Raw genomic sequence first — 18,225 nt, 5'->3', positions numbered from 1 at the left:
GTATAAACAAGGATGAAGGACCCTGCATGCTCCTGAAGGGACTCAGTGACCTTAAAGGTCTTTTCCAACCTAAACAATCCTATGATTCTATGATAAGTGAATGCTTGTAAGATGAAACAGGGAAGTTGCCCACTCTGTCAAATGAACAAGCCAAAAAATAAGCTTATGCTCTTAGAAACCAAGAGGTTTACTGTAAAGGGAGTTGCAATGGATTAGTAATTAAACAAGAACTAATAATTTCATACTTTTGCCAAACAACAGAAGTACCAAAAAAAGCAAGCACTGGGCTGAATAAACAAGACTATCTATAAGATGAAGTAATCTTTCCACTCAAGTACTGATAAGGCTCCTTCTGCAGCAGTGTGTCCGATTTCAGGAACCACACTGTGAGGAAGATATTGAGCACTTGGAGGGAAGCCAGCGAGGAGAAGCAGGAATAAGGTCGGGGAAACATGACCTATGGGGAAAGATGGGAAGAATTGGCATGTTTAGTCTACATCAGAGAAGACTGTTGGTGAGATGTGATAAGCTTCCCAATAAATAAATAGTAATTGCAAAGAGAATAGTAATGAACTAGTTTTCAAGAGGCTTGGATTAAATTGGATGGGAATTGAGGCCACCCATGAGGAAAAGCCTTGTGATTGTAAGAATAATCTACCCCTAGAATGGGTGGCCTGGGAAGGTGACAGGATTTTCATCGAGGACGGGTGTAAGAAGTGGTTATGAGAGGGTCTTAAAGGAACAATTTGGGTATAGATTGTTCTTCCTGGAGCTGAGGTAGTCTGGAAAACCTTTCAAAGACTTTTTCTGGCCCATTTTTTAATTTTTTGTCACCTAAGGAAAACATGACTTTCTGAAAAATTACTGACAAATTTCAGCCTGTCATTATCTAACCTGTGAAAATTACTGTGGAAAGAAGAAAATAAATTGTTTGTTAGTTCTAAGGTGTGTTTTCTGTTTATATGTCTATGTGTCTATCACTCTGACGTTTGAACACCTGTATGGGCAGCTTGAATGCTTTTACTGCACTCTATTTGATTTTATGTTTAACTATATTCTAATGTCATCTGAAAGAAGCATGCCACCACAAATGCTGCTGAGGTGAGTGAGACCTGCATTTGAATATAGCTAGCAGGCTAGTCTCTACGTGGTTTATCAGCCATTATGTGTAGAAGCCAGATATACTAGCGGATTTTGCTGGCGATACTTGGGTACCTTCAAGAATCTGTCATTCACCTGATGTTAAATGACTAGTACCTAATTTAAATGATTTGCTCTGTCAGAGGAATGAAAGTTTACCATATTAAAGGCACAGAAAGGGGATTTTTAAAAAAAGATCATAGCTTATATCTATGCCCGTGATGGCTACTTGTCTCAAAGGGCAACAGAGGACAAACTCAAACTGGAACATTTACCTTACTGCAAATCATTGTATGATACTGTTAGTCTTGTGGGATTGCAAAGAGTTTGCTCCTGATCCTAATTCCACAAATTAATTAGAAAAGTGTCTTGGGTTCCCCTTTACCGCACCCCCCCTACCTTCAATGGTCTTTTTTTTTTTAAATGTCTTTCTCAGCTGCTTTGCCCTCTTCTCAGTGGCATAAACTTACAGTTCAAGACTAACAAGGCAGATTAATTAATTAAACAGCCACAGGAGTTTGTTTTCCCACCCTAAAATTAAATAAAGGAAAAATTATCCCTTTGAAGAAAAAAGTCAAAAAGCAGCCATATAATGTCTCTTCCACAGTGATTACACAAGGATGTAATCGCTGATGATGGCACAGTATCAGAACATCTATATTTGTGATGTTTGAAGTGTATCAATGGTCAACATTGCAGGATTAGTATTCTTTTCTAACCTGTGTCCAGTCCCAGACTTCCTGTGTTTTATAATACGGAGTTCTGAATCTCAGTTTTACGGAAGGCTTTGAATCTCTTCCACTCCATGGCCAAATACAGCCACTGCCCTGTGAATCTGTGCGTTCACTTCTGTCACTCCTGTACATTGGCCAAAAAACTGCTGGCTGTTTCAGGCTATACAGAATCCAAATAGATGTATTCCTTCCCCCAAGGAAAACAGCAAAGAACCAGTAACAATCATAATTTAAAAAAAGGGGAAAATCTACAAAAAGGTATTGCGAATGCAGATTTTATGGTCTGTGTCCGAGTGACAGTTTTCTGATGGTATCATCAAATTAAAAAGACAAACACCAAAAGCGTATCTTGAAGAATGACAACAATCTTCTCAAAACGGAGTTTGACAATTGTCAAATATTTAGCGCTGGCTTATATTACTGTGTAAAACACTGTTTTCAGCTGGTCTCTTAGTAGATGCACAGTTCTTATAACTAGGGTAGATTCCATAGGAATGTACTAACCTGGAGTTGCACAGCCCAACACTAAGGATCCCAAAGCATTGCTTCCCTTTTCCACGTTTCTCTGTGTTGGTATGCTGCGTGTGGCAGCACTGCGCTTTGGCTGTGAGCTTGTTTTGGCAACTGGCTCTACAGTGGGTTTTGATTCCTACCCTTCTCTTCCGGTTTGTTGTGTATGCACTCAAGAGATGATTAGACTTGGGACTTGTCTCTGTGCTGAACCCGAAAGACTGGCCAAAGGGTCCAGTCTTAACATTATTTTATTCCCCCCACCCCACCCCATCACTGACACACTTTGAACTTCCTAAGAATGGCAGGCATGGTGCTTTGCTGTTTTCCAGAAAAGCATTTTGCAGTTGACAGTTCAGTAGTATGTATTTTTATTTTTAAATGTTGAAGGTTGCTTTGAAGACATGGCTCTCAGGCTGTCCTGAGTTAATCCTTACTTTCAAATTTGTGATATGCATGAGTTGCTAAATAAAACTGACTTTACTCATTAATTACATCATGCGTATGTGACATGAACAGTGAAGTCATTGAGGGGGGGGCAAAAAATCCAAACCCATGATTTCGTTTAAGGCAAAGAAGTATGCTGATTATTTTGTGGGTTTGCATTTTTGGAAGTTAATGTATGAACGTGAAGCCTGTGAGTCGTCTCCTTCTTTCTACTTTGCTCAGTAGCAAAAATATAGGTTCTGTCTGCTATATTCCTCCCAAAGCTGTCATTCAGAGCCTGAATCAAAATTAATCTTTGTTATGTGATGTCAAAACAAAAACAGGGAAATTGACCCAGGAGCACTAGCAGCAGGTTAATTCTTAAATAGTTTCCATCATAACAGGAAAAGAAATGAAGTCGTAACAAAGTGAAAGATTTTCATGCAATTGTATATAATGAAGAGAGAGAAGATAAGAACAGAAACACAGAGTACGTGTAGTCTTTCTTGCAAGATTGTCTCCTTAAGCAGATGGTTTTAGGGAGTTAGGAGTTGCAAGAGGCCAAAGTAATTTACATGGGGCAATAATATCAAACAGCTTTTATACACCTTTGTAATAATATGCCTGAAATATTGCTGATTTAAAACTATTTTTTCATGGAAAAGGAATAACTTTGAAAAAAATTTGAATACTTTGAAAAAATGTATCATTCTCGTCACAAGAGTTATATAAAATAAAGTGTTTATGGTGGTAGCTATAAATGGAAGTGGTTTTGTATTATGGGAGTTACAGCATTTTCTTGTGTTATACTGGGTATTATCAGTAGAAGACAGTTACAGTGGAGCTACTCTTTATTTTGGGGGGTCATGGCGGTTGGTAATATGATAGTTTAATACTATGATATTCTTAGCAAAAGAGAACAAATTACTTTGGTTTTGGAGATGTAACTGAGGGGTATAGCTGTAATGTAAACAGAATTTTCTACCTGCTCATGTCTCTTACTACAATACTCCAGAAAAGATATTTTTCCACCCGCCCAGCTTTGTTGAATATACCCCCTAACCTGGAAAGGCTTTCAGGGAGCACGATCTTCTCTCTGTTCTCAAAAACATGCTAGTGTCACTTATAAAATGCAGATGCTTAGCATGTGTCAGCAGCGAACGGCTATGACACTGGTTGTTTCAGAAAGGAATAGTTTCCCAATGCCGGAATTCAGGACACGATGAATCCACAGTGTGAAAGTGGTGATACCAGTGTCAGTAATAGTTGAAGTAGTAATCTGAGCACAATTTTATTGCATAAAGTAGTTCATATTCTTGATTTCAGCATCAGAAAACTTGCAACCAAGACTTAGACTTCCCTACTGACCATTAATGATGTCTAATGATGAAATTAGAGGGAGACGGAATGTGAGAGATCATTTCAAACGAGAACTAAAAGAAAGATCCTACTTCCTGTCTTTCAAAAATAAAGCTGTACCAACGTTCTCTGAACTTCAGTTAGTTTGAACAACTGTTGCATTTAAGGAAGTCGAGCGATGTTACTTAGAAGAGCTTGTACAACGCACTGCCGGAGCGCTGGTGAGTGATCCCAGCTCTTCAGTGTTCTGCTGAGGAAGAACAGACAGTTTCTGAAGTGGGAAAATCTTCATCTGTTACTGGTTTTCCAAAGAAATTTAAAAACAGCACTTTGAGTTTTTTAAGCTTAGTAGAAAGCTTGTGTACATATGGAAGAACTGATGTCTGCTTTCAGTAAAATGTTCCACTTAATCGGCAGACTGTTGAATTTTACATTAAATCCAGCTTTCAGATAGACTTAATGTCATGATTAAATGACTAATACTAAAACCATAGAAAAGCTGCAGTGTGTTGTATTAATTCAGCACGGCAGAAATAGAGAACATGATACAAAGGGGTGCATTCGGGAGAATAAATTTTTATAGCTGTTGGTCAGACATACATAACTTGACCAGGAGTTCATACTTTGGAAATCAGGAGTTCCATAATGCAATACAATACAGTAACAAGGACAAACAAAAAGGGTGTACACATGGAGATAAAGATTTAATCAAGAAAAGTTAATATTTACACCAAAATAGAAGTATTTTTTCAGTGTAATTAGTGAAGCCTTTAGAGATTTAAGGTCAATAGCAAGTTAGTAAGGATTTGAGATGGGAACTGTGGGTGCTGGTACACATGCACCTGTCAGTGTCATTTATGGTTTTCTGTTGAATAGTCTGGTTTTCCTTGTATATAAATAATATTAAAAATCACTACCCACAGCTCATCTATATTTACCATTTTGAGACACAACAGTATAACAGTCTTCATCCTCCCATTCTTTGGATAAAGCTTGTTAGTAAAGAAAACTGAGACCTGATACCTCTAGGCTGAGGCTGAAACGTAGCCTAGGAGTTCTCAGCAGAGCAGGGTTGAATTAATGAAATAACTTTTTTACATTTCTAGTATCTAAATTGCTGACCTTGAAAGTTCTTAGAAATATCAAACTACAATTTTTTTTTCAGTTCCTTGAACCGTTGTCTCTATTTCACAAGTGGATAAATGGAAGCAACTTTTACCATTGTCTTCCTTGTAGGCATGGTGAATTGGTACAGCATGGTACATAAGACCTTGAATGCTCTGTTTTCCATTGCTGTGCAAGAAAAAGAAATAAAGGATCGAATGAAACATATTCTATTTTTGTCTTGCTTATGTACTGCTGGAAGTATGGGAGTTTGTTCTGTCCTTGTATCTTGATTCATTTTCATGTAATTTGCTTTCCCCTGTGGCTAATAAGAGGATCAAGGCTTAACATTAAAATGAGATGTAACAAATGATGGAAAAGTGAAAGTGAGTCGGAGGATCAAAGTGTCATCACAGGCTTTCTGGGTCTTGTATGCAAACCCTGGAACTGAAAGGGGTGGAAGGGCTGGGGTTTTCTTTCCCTGTCTGTACCTTTGTCTCCTCCCTTCCATTTGCCCAACTTTAAAACGCTTCAATGTTTCACAACCACTTTGACAAAAATTGGTAGGTGGAAACCCTCACATAGTCTTTGTTCATTCCTATGCAAAATATGATTTATTGAAGTTTGTAGCTTGATGAGGTAGCATCTGAGTATATAAGCACCACTTTTCCACAAGAACAGAGGGTTTACTTGTCTTTACTCTCTTTAAAGTTGAGTCATTTCCTATAAATACACTGAATGTAATGAGGATTTAGGCATGAAACAGTCTGTACTAGGATTTTAAGAACCAATTTTGTATTTTTTTTGTACACTTGAAATACATGCCAGGCTAATCTTAGAATGCCTTTTAAAGCTTAGCAAGGTCAAATAAGTGCTTTGTGCAATCACACACGTAAGTTGAATTGAACTTTTCATTAACTTTTCAGTCTGCTAAAAAGTATGCATAATTAATTTCCCTGTTCTTTTTACATAACTATATGATAAATGAATGGGGGGGGGAGGGGGGGGGGAGATGAGAGATCGGTGAAGCTTTGTCATGTATGCCTACCACTGAGAAACCACTACGACTGCCAGCTCAAAGTGTGCCACTGTATAGCTTCATTTTTATTCAGATCCCAGTAAGTTATATAATTAAAAGAATATTAATCTGTACTAAGTACATTTACTTGAACACCCCCTTATAATTGTAGAACTTTGCAATAATTGCTGCTTTAGTATAGACTTTCTTATTAATATATGTCACTGCAGCTCATTAAAAGTAAGTAATGTGTGTACCTAGTCTGTGAGAAGTTTTAAGGAATAGAAGAAGATTTGTTGGTATCTCTTTCCTGTGCTATGAAAGATGGTTGCTTTTCCTTTATGGGTTTACTCTTGTCTTATATAATAAACCAACCTTTTTTCAAATATTTTAATAACTAGGTTTGCTTTCTCTGGTCTTATGTAACTGAACATACGTTTAAGACACTTCTCTTTGCCTATATACAGGAAGATCAATATCTGGGCAGATAGTACTTTGCCCTGTGTGAGTTGATTCGCTGCCTCATCTGAACCTTTAACATTTGCCTTAGTGCAGAAATTTCTGGATTTTCCTTACTGAAGCTCTCATACCATTGAATCCAATGTGTATGTTCAGTTCTGCCAACTGTGGGAGACTAAGTGCAGAAGTAACTAATGAACATTGGTTTAACCAAGAAATAAACCAGAGACAGTAGAAAACTTAAAGAGGAAACAGCGATAACTTTATTTACAAGACCTAGCCTTGCCTGCCTCCTTCCACTGTTAACAGAACAGTCCATTTTTAGTACCTCCATTCTGTGCAAATACCTTATTCCTTTCTTCATCGACAGAGAAAGTAAACAGTTTGGAGTAACCAGAGGTATTGGAGAGAACATCTTGGTGTCCATCCCAACCTGTTCATTCCTGGTGAAAACAAGTCATTGAATTGCAAACAGGAGAATTTCTCAAAGACTCAGGGGGACTTTTTAGTCTTACTAGTCATCCCAGAACTGTTTTAGCAAGCCATCACGGAAGGGCTGGCAGACCACCCACCACGATCTTTTCAAACGTTATTCTAGCTTTTGTTTTCCAACATACCCCACTTCGTTCCTGCTGCTGAGATCCAAGCTCTGTGGGCATAATTAGGACAGCTAGCTGTGTGTAGTAACCTTTTTAGTTGTCACTCTCAGGAAATAAGGTACATTAGTTTCTTCTGCTATTCAGCCAGAAAATAATTTATTTTGGTGAGGTATATGAATTGGATTATATATAAAAAGTAATATTCACCTTATTAGATAGTTTATAAATGAGGATAAGAATATGCATCAGCACAGAAGCAATAGCACACTAGTAGCAAAATACCATTTGTGTAGACATTGCAGAGCAATCTAAACCACACAAATTTCACCTTAAAAGACTAATACTTCCGCTAACACAAGCAAGTAGTTGGGATGTCACGTACGTGTAAGAAAAAGTTTAAGTCTCTAAGAGGTAATTAAATCTTAAAACTTAAGGGGGTGGGCTTTCTGGGTTGGATATTTTTGGGCAACGTATCAGTGTTCTGTGTCCAGCACTATCCCTAAGGTAGTTTTGATCCAATTATCATCAGAAAATGGTAGAGATAAGGTAGTATTTCGAGTACCGGTAACCTGAGTTTCTCCAGACTTACTCCAGAAAAGCATTTTAAAAGAAAATTCATCCCTATGGTTGATCCATGATTAATTAAAAATTGCGTAGAAAGTTGCATTGAGAGATACTATGGTGTGTTGCTCTTTGTCAGTAAATTGTTGTTGCTGATAAAGATCAGGTTTAAAACTTGAAATGGCTATTTCCATAGCAGTAGGAATAAGAAGTTTGAATAAATCTGTTCAATCAGGGTGGTGGTGGTGGAGAGGCTGACTTCATTAATCTGTGTGGGATACAGAGGAGATGAGGCTGGAAGGCATCTCCAGCTTCCCTGCTCAAAGCACGTTCAACTTAAAAGGGACCGTGTGCAGTTGGGTTTTGAGTATGTCCAGGGATGGAGAGTCCACTACCTCTCTAGACAATATATTAAATGTACAGGTAAGATCCTGGTAAGAATCTACTTTTTAAAGATTTAAAGCCTGCAGGTCAGATCATACGCACATGTCAGGACCATGTATGCTAAGAACATGAACTCTTAACTGCTGCCCTTTCCATATGCAGTTAACCGCACAAATGACTGAGCACACTGCATCAGGCGTGCTGGTAATTGTGGGTTTAATTTGCAAATACTTGGCTTGGATGTACCTGAGTCTATCCACGTCTGACAGGAATGCTTATGCTCGTCTCACCTCAGAGCTCATTTGTAGTAATTGCTAAGACATTCAAAGTGACTATTTATAGAGTGCATTGGAGAAATAAATACTATATTCATTAGTGGAAGTTTTGGCCAGAAAGTGAAAACGCAGGCTTCAATGCTGATAAATTGCAGAGCAGTCCAACAGCATTGTTAACTTCCTTTTGCAGTGACATGGATCTCCCAAGTGGATCCAAGGGCTTTTTGATTGTTTTTCCTGGCATCTGTGACTTACAGCAATCACTTGCTGAAAATGCATGTTGGCAGATTTGCTTGCCCTTGTACTGTTTTTTATTAAGAGTTTAAGTATGAAAGGTAAGTGGGCATCTCAACAAAATAGCACAAATGCAACTTACAACCTTCAATCCAAAGAAGATATTTTACAATGCTATTATTCTCAAAGCAAGTTAATTATTCTTACCCAAAGAGCAGCAAGCTAAATCTGGTATTTACAAAATGACCACTGGGACAGTGTCTAGATTCTGTTTGCTTTGCTAAATCCACTTTTATTCTGTGTTATCAATAAATATTTTATTTTAGGAATTTTGTGTAGTATTTTTTCTGGAAATTTCTACTGAAACCACTGACGACAACTAGTATTTTAATCAATTATTCTGTTTCCCCTTGGGAAACTGCTGTAGAACACAAGGACTGACTTTTAAATTTATAGGAATGTCGAGACAAGTTTGCCAATACTCAGCTTGTTTTCCAGTACTGACCTTTAGACGTTGCTTTGTTTTCACTGCTTCTTTGGATTTTACTCTTGCTTCCACAATGATCTGCATCCCATGCCCAAGGATTTAATTATCTTCCACATTCAAAATCTTTGTTACTAGCACTAAGGATTATGCAAATTAGTACCTATTTCACTGTATCAGTACTTGGAAAACAGTCATACAAATAGTTGAAAAATCAAAAGAAAAGAACCATGTTTGAGGAGATTTGTTATTATGACTACTGTCCTCAAATTACAGCTAAAACTGATCTTTTTTTCTGAACTGTAAAATAACCTTACCGTGATTTAACATTCAGTAATACTTCACCATTTTTGTTTCTCACATTTCCAGTGTTTTCAGGGTTTTTAATTCAACACTGCGTCCACTTGAACATTTGCCTTTGTGTACTTCCTTGTGAATAAATAAATTCAACAAAATATGTAAGTTGTTCTTAAAATTATGCCATTCTTACTGAAACTTCTAATTTTGCCAAGTGGTTGCACACAGTAATCTGTGGAATGGGTCTTTATATAGGATTTTGGATTTTTTTTTTAAAGCAGACTTGCTGCATAACTTAAGAGGATTGTCTCAGTGTGTTGCAAAAAGGTCTGGATATTGCATAAAGCTCTTTCTCTCTATTTGTTCTACACATATGAAAGAACTTTGTGACTGTAATGAGTTCAGGGGTAAAAAAAGTTATTCTGCCCCCATTTATGTACATGGATTCAGTAGATTATGACAAACCAAGTCAGATTGTGCATCTGGCAAACTAACTAGTGGTCCTTTCAGAAAATACACCATTATAATACTATTTTTCTTCCATTCACTGTTATTATTCTGACTCCTTTGTTGTGATAGGTTTTATATCTTTTTTTTTAGCCTTAGAATAAAGGTGTCATGGACACCTCCATCAAGTTTTAAATGCCACAGAGAGTCGCCTTTTACATTGTTTCTAAGTGCTTTTAAGGGTGCAAGATCATCAACATTATGCCAGGTTTAACAAATTACTTGCAGTTTGAGAATTCTTTTTGCCAGGGAAGCACTAGGTTTATTTTATAGAGGAATCAACTGGTAACTTTCAGTCAATCTTATTCCTAGCCTGGGTCGCTAGTGCCCAGAGGGTCAGCATAGGAGCTTTTCTCAGGCCCTGTGTGTGGCCTATACAATTGCTTCTAATATGAAATGGATGCTGAAGGTCCTCTACTTTTTGCACAGCTGAAGCTAGGCCATATCAAGGTCATTTCAGGTATTACAGTCATGTCATTTCAGTCATTTTGCACCTGACTATTTTTGTTTTGATACTGAATTAGAACTGTGAAATGATGGTTGCAGAATATCCCAGTATATCTAGTAATTCTCTGGTCAACTTTTTTTTAATTTTTCTTTTAAACAGAACAGTGGGCAGATTTTTGTTGTCTTTTCCTGTAGTGCACAGGACATTCAAACATTAAAAGCAAAAAGCAAATTCCTCATGCTGTCTGCTATAAACCTTCATGGCAGTGTCACAGAATGTGTTACTGTCACAGCCTTTGTCTGTCATTACTTCTGCTCTTAAAAACAATAGAGATTTAGAACTGGTTGGCTTTTCACTGGGAGACTATGATGTAAGGGTTTGAAATTACCACAGGAGATCACACTGGCAATTCACAGGGATATGCTTTCTACTGTATCAGATGCTGGACCTCTGCCATAGCTTGGTGGCATATGATACCGTGGGAGTTTTTTCTTAATAGCAGCTAAGGCTGGCTCTGAACATTCTGGTAATTAAATGTCCGAATTCGTTATAAAAGAGTAGGACTTCATGGCTGCGAGTCAGTATGGGTATTCCAGATATCCTTCCTGGTCCTCATATTTCACAGAGCGCTGTAGTGTTGTCTAACAGCTCCTCATACAACATTTCTGCCTGCTTCATAAAGAATGATGACAGGTTTTACAATTGCACTTTGCTCTGTTAATCTACGTGCTACTACATTTTTGGCAGATCAAGTGTTCTTCGCTTTCATTCTTAGTGTTGCTGTTTGGCACCATCAACACTTCAAAGGTAAACTCTGTAAGAGCCTAAGGATTCCTTGGGATGGAAGATTTATGTGTATATGATATGAAAATATCATAGTTACATGCTTTAATACATATGTCTGTTTTTAGAAGTTTCATAAAGGATGCTGGAATATGAATAGCTATTTCATTCTAACATAATTCAGCCAAACTGTAAGTTGTTGAATTTGCATCCATTATGCCCTTCTCGAAATTGGCTTGACATGCCGCCTCCATTTTATTAGTGTGGAAATGAAGTTCCAAGTTGTGAAAATTATGTGAAGCTGAAACCTGAGAAAGAACTGACTGACAAGTATAATTCACTATTAGATTATTCAAACTTGCGGAAGCTGTAGTGCCAAAATGTTTGGTCATTGCATGATCTCTGCTTCTTTATGTTCTTTTGACAAAGATGACTTCCACTATGCATTCATTCCCCCATTAACCAGGAAAATGAGGAAGAATTTAAAGGAATATCTAAACCTCACCTTAGGTGAGAGAATGTGCAATGAGTTTAGGGAAGAACATAACACAAATGGCCCTAATCTCAAAAACATATTGAGAAGTGTTAAATTATAGTAGATTAGTTCACACTGTTGTTGTTAATATCACGCTTTATACTGTAGTGTTGTTAAAACCTGTACGTAAGAGGTTGAGTCCCTGGAAATACTGCAGTAAAAGAAAGAGCTCTCCAAAGGAAAAAAACAAGGGATGCTGAAACCTCTGTCACGTACTCTCTATAAAAATATGAAATAGCTTCTAAAACCGTCAGAAACTTAAGAAATTATGCATGACTGTTTGCATGGGAAAATATTTTTGTAAGCAGAAGGACTAAAATGGAGAAAGCTGCCCTGTCATTTATTAGTTATCACTAGTGATAACAGCCATGCAATTCTGCTACTTCACCATGATTTTAAAAATCAGTTGTAGGGGCTAAATACCTTAAGATGAAGATAAGGCAAGGAAAGTAATAATTTGCTTGTAGTGCTCTGGTGTTATTAGTCCCAGCTGTAGTAGTTGACCAGCTGTGGATGTTATGATGTGATGAATCATATGCTCAGAGACTGTCCTTCTGTGTAATATTTTAATCCTGAGCTCTGCATTGTGATCCTTATAGTATTTAACAGGTGTGGTTGTGTGTGAATTTAGTATTTTTTGTGAGAACAGTCTGTAGAATCTAATGTCTTTATGCAGCACAGGATTATCAGCCAAATGTGTTCCCATGCAGCTAGCAAGAATACACATCTAATGCTTTTCAAATAGTACTCCAATCATCTGCTTTAAATGATTAATAAGCACAAGCTGAAAATAGCACCACATTTACCTAATGTTTGCATGATTATTTTTGTAAACATTTCATTCAGCTTTCGCTGCCATCTTTCTAAGCATTGTCAAAACAGAAATGTTGCTATTCTTGATTAGTTTTTCTCAGTTTGTTTGATCTTCATCATGACCCAGAGAGATGTAGCAGAGGAAAGCACCAGAAATGTTGATTCTCAGTTGACAGTAAGCATGTGCTTTAAAATCAAATGAGAAAACTAATCTAGATATTTGCAGAATATTTACAGGTTTCTAATTTTTTCCAAAGTTAGTAAAGTGTACTTGGTGACAACTACAAGTCTATTTTACTAACAAGCTTGTCTGAAAGCAATAAAAAAATACGGTCACAGCTCCTGGTTTTAAGTAAGTTAGAAATAGTTTTAAAGGACGGAGGGATTTGTACTTTTGTTATGTTGGCTGTCCTACTTTCATTAAGTCCTTACTGAGATAAGGTTAAGACTGGAATTTAAATGGTGTTAAGGAAGAAGCAGAGATAGTAATCAGAATATAATTAACTGCATCATCTCTCAAATAACCAGGGCTGGCCAGTGCAATTCACCAATAAAAATAAAACTTAATTTTTATTATTTAATTTTTTAACCAATAAAAAACACTAGTGTTTGCTGTAGCGGTCTACAGGTGTTGTGGGATGTATATGAATCCTTTACCCGATACAAAAATCCATCCCATTGACCAAATATAAAATTCATTCTATTTTATTTTTTTTGGAGACATTCCATAACTGGTTTTAACTCTCGTGGTGGAAAGATTATGTGGCAGAACAGAACTGTTATGGAATCTAATTTAAGCCCATGTGTAAAACTAGGAAGGTATGGTTAAATACCCAACATTAACCACTCCAGCCATGTTTCAAAGATGCTATCCTCTTTTGGGCAATGTTGTGAGGAAAAGTTGCTTCAAATCTATGTTGTGAGGGTGTTTTTCACTAGTTTTCTAATACAGGAGTGTTAGTTCCTCAGTCTACGTAACACACGTCATCTGTACCTTGTATGTCCTTCATAAAGTGAAAATATACATACATTTTTCCACAAGTCCTGTGTCCCAGGGCAAGACTCTCCATCTCTCAGAATCGGGGTCAGGCTTTCCCCTCGTGGTTTTGCAGAATCCTGACTGAAAACTGTGAGAAGGAAAACAAAGGCGGTGGCGGGACACCTTCGCTCTTGCCAGCCGCGCTGAGCTCCCCGCTCGCTGAGGCGGGGCCGGGCCGCCCTCACCTGCGCGGCGGCTCCGCGCGCTTCCCGCCCGCGCCCCGACATCTTGCGAGCGCGAGAGGCGCATCCCAACGTCGTAAGTTACCAGTATAAAACTGGGAGCACTGGGCTCCCCCTGCCCCTTCCCCAGCCCTCTAACCCCCGCCGCAGCCTGGGCCCCCTCCGCGGGACCCTCGGCCCTGAGGAGTGCCGCGGGCGGGAAGCCAGGGCCGAAGCGCGGAGGGGCGCCCCCCGCTCCGCGCCGCTGCGCGCTCCTTGGCGCTCGGCGCAGCTGGCCGCGGCTCCGGCCTCTCCCCGCTGAGGGGAGCCCCAGCCCTGCCGGGGGAGGCGAGGCTCCGCTGGGGCCGGCACCTCGGTGGGGAGGGGAGAGGCGCTGCCCGCCTCCCCCCCCCGCCCAGGGCTTCCCCGCTCGCCGCGGCCCGCTAAGTCTGACAGAGCGTCGCCGCCGCCCACCGCAGCGCAGCGGCCCGGCGCAGGAGGGAGGCGCCGTGCGCGTCCCGACTCCCCGGGCGCCGCCGGTGAGGGGACAGCGGCCGCCTCCGCGCTCCCGGCGGCTCCGCTCCGCTCGGCTCCGCTCGCCGCCTCAGGTAGGAGCGGGAGCGCGGCGCGGCCCTGCTCCGCCGGCGCGGGTGTGTGGGGGGGGGCGGTGGTTGGGAGCGGTGCCTGGGGTCTGCCCTGCGCTGAGGTGACCTTGAGGCGCGGGGGGGTGGCAGGGGGGCGCTGCCTGGGGTGGCGGTGGCGGGAGCCCGCCGGGGCCGAGCCCGCCCCGCCGGGATGCCGGATGCAGCGGGATGCGGCTGAAGGATGTTTTCGGGCGGTGAACGGAGACGGCGGTGCCGAGGGCTCGCTCTGCGGGACGGGAGGGCTGCGCGGCAGCCGGCTGCGCCGCCGCGGGGGAAAACCGCCTCGCACAGCCCTTCGGTCTCGGTCTGTCTCAAGCCCGGCGGTTTCTTTAGTGACAGGGACAGGAGCGCGCAGGAGGCGGCGGGGACCGCGCTCTCCCGTGCCCTGCTGGGGAAGCCCGGAGGTAGGGCGCCGGTGGCGGCGGCGAAGCCCGCGCTGACCCGGCCGAAGCACAGCGGTCCCCGGGCGAGCGCCACCGTGCCCCGCGGGAGCCCGAGCAACCCCGGGAACAGGCTCTGGGCGCCAATTTTCACAAGGTGACGCTCTTCTTGGCAATACTTGTTCGAGAGAGTTAGCAGGAGGCTTACGCCCCGCAGCCCTGGCCCCTCGGCTGGGCTGTGTGAGATGAGCTGGTGGAAGCAGAAGCCCCTCAGCCCCGTCGCCGCCGCGTCCTCGGGCGGGGGAGCTCGCCCAGCCCCTGCGCCTTCAGCTGGGCCCTTGTGCGGCGGGGCTCGGCTTTTTTCCTTTTTTTTCCACTGGGGGATTTAAGTATGTGTTACAAGCAGTCGTTTCCAAAGCCTCGCGGTACTCCAGTGAAGTGTTAAGAGCACCTTGGAGCCCGAGAAAATCCGCGTCGGGAGGTGACATTCCGTCGGTCGCCCGGTAACGCAGCCGCCGAGGTGCCCCCGGTGCCGGCCGAGGTGCCCGCTGCAGTCCCCGTTGCCATCGCCTTGGCACAGATGTCAAGATGTGCTTTCCTGTCGTCACCAAACGTAACGGATTCTTCTACAATGTTGACCTAGAGACTGTACTAGAAATGTGAAAGGAGCACTGTTTTCCGTTAGGTATCTTTGAAAGGCCTGTTGTAGGTGGAGGAAACCTCTCTTGTTTAATTAAACTGTTAAAAAGTTTACTTCTTTCTGTGTATCTCTTGCTGATCTTTTTTGCTTCTTATAGTTGTGCTCTTTTATCACGTTACACCAACACAACCTAATCCTGTGGTAATACTTTCTTTACTGTCTTTTTACTTAGTGTATTTTGTAGTAAAGTGATATTTGAGAAGCACGGATACCAAGATAAGGTGCTGGGAAGCTTGGCAAGCTGAAAGCAATGGTGTAGAGTAGGACTTCGCTGCTGCTGCGATAAACTAAAATCTAAGTTTATAAACAGTGTGAAAGTTGACACTGCTGTAACTCAATTCCCAAACAGTAAAAATAAATCTTTGAAAGAATACCGATACATTGGTGGTAGGTGCTGCAAGCCCTTAGTTACGTAAGCAGTACTCTGAAACTGAGTGGGACTGCATGCATGCGGTCGTGCTCACAAGTAGCACTTCATTTTTGATTCTGTCCGTTCATCATCTACACATGACTAATTTTCATGTGGTACCTCAAATAGGAGTCAACATTTTTGTAACTTCTATGTGAAGAAGCGCTTGCTTGTCCATATCTATGAATCTTGCTAATAAACTAGTTCAGTATTCTTTTTAATGACTTTAGGATCTCATGTCGAGCTCCATTTTCAAAGTGAGTACTGCTGTAAGTTCTTCCTAAAGCAAAAGAATATGTATCAAATGTTCAGTTTAGTGTCAATATTAAAATTTTCACTTTTAACATTTAATGGAATGAATGCAGGGTATTATATTACCTTTAATTTGTGTTTGATGTAGTTACTAGTATTGTCCTTTGCTCACGTTATAAATCCCGGACCACAACCTCTTGACCATCTAGGCTACTGAGTGTGATATTGATCCAAATTTCTTGCATGTCACTATCCAAACCATACCTTTTAACCATTCAGTTGCCTATTTCCTGATGATGCGAAGTAAATTTTTATTATTTTTGACCAGTTCCATGGGGAGATAATGGATGTACTTATATGTTGTCCTATAATGTCGTCACCTCAATAGGATTTATTTTGGAGTGTAATGAGAAGAGTGAATGGACCATTATAATAGTCAGTGGGTTTGGTTTGGGTTTCCCTCAAATAGGTGTTTGGTGTCATTTGAGATGCCTCCCAGTACTTACCCCTCCTGCCCTTTTGCACGGCTTCAGAGGGCTGTGATTCTCTGCTATGGCCCGTGTTGTGTATCAGACACAACAGGGCACCTCAGATAGCATTAGCTACCTCTTTGTAGATAGTTGAGTGAAACCTGGTGCATTTGTCTGTTTCCTTGTCCTTTGTTAGCTAAGAATAGAGTGCTGCAGATCACTTACCACAGTAACTAGCGGCATGGCTAGGAAGTATTTGTGTGCATATAGAAAATCGCCTTAGTGCTACCTTAGAGTTTATCTACACCAACAAAACCTGCATATTCTAATTATTTGTCCAAAATTTATAATAGGCAGTTTAAAAAGCAAGTGAGGTTAAAGAGAAAATTATGATACTCAAAATACTATAAAATTTGTATTGTAACTTCAGAATAGGTGCAGGATGATGATGACTGCAATTGGGAAAAAATAATCTGTGTTGATCATGAGGAAAAAGCAGAGTAATTATACAAGAGTTAAGTGATTATTTTAGTTAGTCTGATGGGAGATGATAGTGGAAGAGATAATTAGGGACAGGGAAAAATGTTTAAGTTAAACAAAACTGTGTGGCTGCTGAAATTCTTCAAATAAACATTTGAACAAAATTCAGACTTCTGATGAAGATTACCATTGGAATGCATGTGTCAGATATACTTAAGAATTCTCTTTGAAAACAAAGCTTTACATATAATGTATACTGTGCAGTAAATGTTTGCAATTCACAAAGTTCGAAGTGGAACATAAGTTGTCCTTTGGAAGAAAAAATACATAAAACCTAAGTAAAGATAAGTATAAATGTGGATTATTTTAAGAATAGGAGTGGCAAATGCAAAAGGATAAAATAGTTTTAATTATCTGAAAAGAAAAAGTCTAAAATCTTTGAGAAAGGCAAAATGAACATGGACAAATAACGTTTACGTGTAATAGGATAATAGACATGACAGTAATGCGTGTCACAGTGACTGAGATGCATGTTGGTCTCAGTATATTCATGCTATGAAGTTATCAGTTAAATCAGAAAAGCTTATTTTTTGCCAAAGCCTGCTCTGAAAAAAGTTTCATCTTCCATAAATGGAGTTATTTAGTAGTGAAATATTTCAGACTTCCATTTCAAAGGTGTGACCAACTCTTTCACGTTAATTTGATATAATATAGCATACCGTAAGTGATGTGTTAACTGGCATTTTCCTGGGTCACCCTGTAGGCATCAGCATGGACTTATATCTAAAGGTCACTGTGTAAAAGGCTTTGTTTTCACATATTTGGAACCTTACGTTCAGAATTCTGGAATATTTTGTAACATATAAATAAAATAGCTGCTGTGCTGCAGGGACGCCCTCCACACACTGGAATGTAAACCAAGAAGGCTTTGAATGTTTCTCGGAGACAGAAGTTGCTACATATTTAGCATGTACAATAGGAAGTGTGTTTTGGAGGGCTCACTGAATACCTTTAAGTGTG

At 40.4% G+C, this 18,225-nt stretch overlaps 1 protein-coding gene across 10 annotated transcripts in view; it reads left to right on the top strand.

The window, feature by feature from the left end:
- The first annotated feature begins 14,136 nt into the window (after positions 1–14,136).
- The window catches only part of ATP2B2 (ATPase plasma membrane Ca2+ transporting 2), a 432,794-nt gene continuing 428,705 nt past the window's right edge, over positions 14,137–18,225 (top strand). For 4 of the 10 annotated variants that reach the window (XM_040592323.1, XM_040592321.1, XM_040592325.1 and 1 more), the window contains exon 1: positions 14,140–14,478. The gene's annotated coding sequence lies outside the window, so the exon portion shown is untranslated. Of the gene's footprint in view, positions 14,479–18,225 lie in introns of all 10 variants that reach the window. The other 6 variants (XM_040592320.1, XM_040592315.1, XM_040592322.1 and 3 more) reach the window with 3 other exon arrangements.

This window comes from Falco naumanni, chromosome 4 (genome assembly GCF_017639655.2).
Source record: "Falco naumanni isolate bFalNau1 chromosome 4, bFalNau1.pat, whole genome shotgun sequence".
In the NCBI taxonomy this organism is placed as follows: domain Eukaryota; kingdom Metazoa; phylum Chordata; class Aves; order Falconiformes; family Falconidae; genus Falco; species Falco naumanni.
This window is presented reverse-complemented; position numbering and strand designations above follow the sequence as displayed.